Source organism: Octopus bimaculoides, chromosome 4, assembly GCF_001194135.2.
Source record: "Octopus bimaculoides isolate UCB-OBI-ISO-001 chromosome 4, ASM119413v2, whole genome shotgun sequence".
NCBI lineage: Eukaryota > Metazoa > Mollusca > Cephalopoda > Octopoda > Octopodidae > Octopus > Octopus bimaculoides.
The window spans coordinates 143,028,426-143,030,583 of NC_068984.1; positions in this window are offsets into that span (position 1 = coordinate 143,028,426).

Here is a 2,158-nt window from a genome sequence, read left to right on the forward strand (position 1 = left end):
GTAGTAGTAGTAGTAGTAGTAGTAGATGTGTAGTTGTTGTTGGTGGTGGTGGTGATAGTGGTGGAGGTGGCGGCGGTGGTGGTGATGGGGTGGGGGTGGCGGCGGCGATGCTTGTTTTGATGATATGAGGTTTGCATGGAATTGGATGGTTGCTGGTGGTGGATGAATGTAATGATGTTAGCAGAGGCGGCGGCGGCGGTACAAGGACTGAGGTGACCTTAGACATCGTTGCTCTCATGGTTGCATTGATTGATGTTTATAACAGTAGTATCCGTGGTGGTGGTGGTGGTGGTGGTGAAACTAGTATTGGTGGAAGTAGTGGTGGTGGTGGTGGTGGTAGTGGCGTTTGTGGCAGTGTTGGTGGTAGTGCTAACTGTAGTGATATTAATTATTGTTGCTATCATTGTTGTGGTAGTGGCGGTAGTAGCAGTATGACGGTAGTAGGAGTAGTGGTGGAAGTAATGGTAGTGGTGGTAGTGAGGGTGGTAGTAGTGGTTGCCGTAATGATGGTGATTGTGTCGATGTTGATACCGGCGGTAGCGGTAGTGTTGATTCCGTGTGGTTGTGGTGATGGTGGTGACGCTTGTTGAAATCCGTAGTTGCGGCAGCGATGGCAGCGATTATTCCTGTGAAGATATTCATGGTGAAAGTGATAATGTGGGTGGCAATGGGGTGGTAGAAGGTGGAGTTGAGTGGAGCAATTATGTTGGTGGTGCTGATGATAAAAGGTGATGTTTAGGGTGATGATGGTTGGGGTAGGAACGATGGAGGTGTGATGGTGGCGGTATTTAAGGTGATGATGGAGACGGTTATGGTGGGGGCATTTAAGGTGATGATGGTTAGGGTAGGAACGATGCAGATGGTGATGGTGGCGCTATTTGAGGTGATGATGGAGGTAGTGATGGTGGCGGCATTTAAGGTGATGATGGTTAGGGTAGGGGTGATGGAGTTGGTGATGGTGGGGGGTAAATCCAGTGTAGTACTAAAGAGTGGGTGGAGCAGTAGTTTGTGACGCGGTAGCAATTTTGGTAATAGTTGTTGTGTAACTTCCTTTGGAGATGTCGAGTTAATGGGTTTGGTTTGCAAACTATGGAAATAAATAAATAAATAACTAGGTGTACGCTCATACAAACACACGCAAAGAGACTAACATACGCAGGCAAGACACATACAGATACAAACACACACACACATTTATTTATATATGTGTGTAACTGTCTGTATATACATAGATGTTTACTTACATACATAAATGTGTGTGTGTATAGAAATATATATATATATGTGTGTGTGTGTGTGTGTGTGTGCGTGTGTATGTATATATATATACATACATACATACGTACATACATACCTGCATACATAAGTGTGAAAAGAGAACAACTAGCTGTGCATACACCAGTTCACATGCATGTATGTAAGCAAGTATATGTTTGTGTATGTATGTATGTATCTATATATATACAGACATACATACACACTCACGTATGGATTTTCACATAAATGAATATATATGTATTTCGTTGTGAGTGTGGTCATATTCGCCTGCATACACACATATTTATGATACCATAGATGTGCATACACACATGTATATACCGATGCTTATACATGAACACCGATACGCACACTCACAAACAAACAACTGCAGATTCACATACATACGTACACACATACATACACGCACACATACATACATACATACATACATAAACATACATACATACATACATACATACATACAAACACACGAACACATTTGGTGAGAAACTTTTGGTTCGAATTTACGCGCCGTTCACAAACCCGTCTTTGGTCGGCTGAACAAAAGTCTTCAAGCTGGAATGGAACATCCAACAGCGTGACTGCTCTCCACACTTCAATGGACACAAGCGAGTTCAGCGAAGCGTGGATTTCCTGTAAATAACCACCACCATAACTTTCATTCTGCTCAACTTGCTTGCTAGGTTGTCTCACCTGAAATGCTGTGTCACTGATGGTGTCGACGGCGGCGGCATTGGTGGTGGCAGCGTCGGTGGTGGTGGTGGTGGTGGTGGTGGTGGTGAAGGTATGTGGAGATTGCGCCGATGGTTGATGTTGTTTATGAGGGGGTGGGTGCATCCTGTGGTTGTGGTGGCGGCGTTTGTTGGTCGGTCGGTCG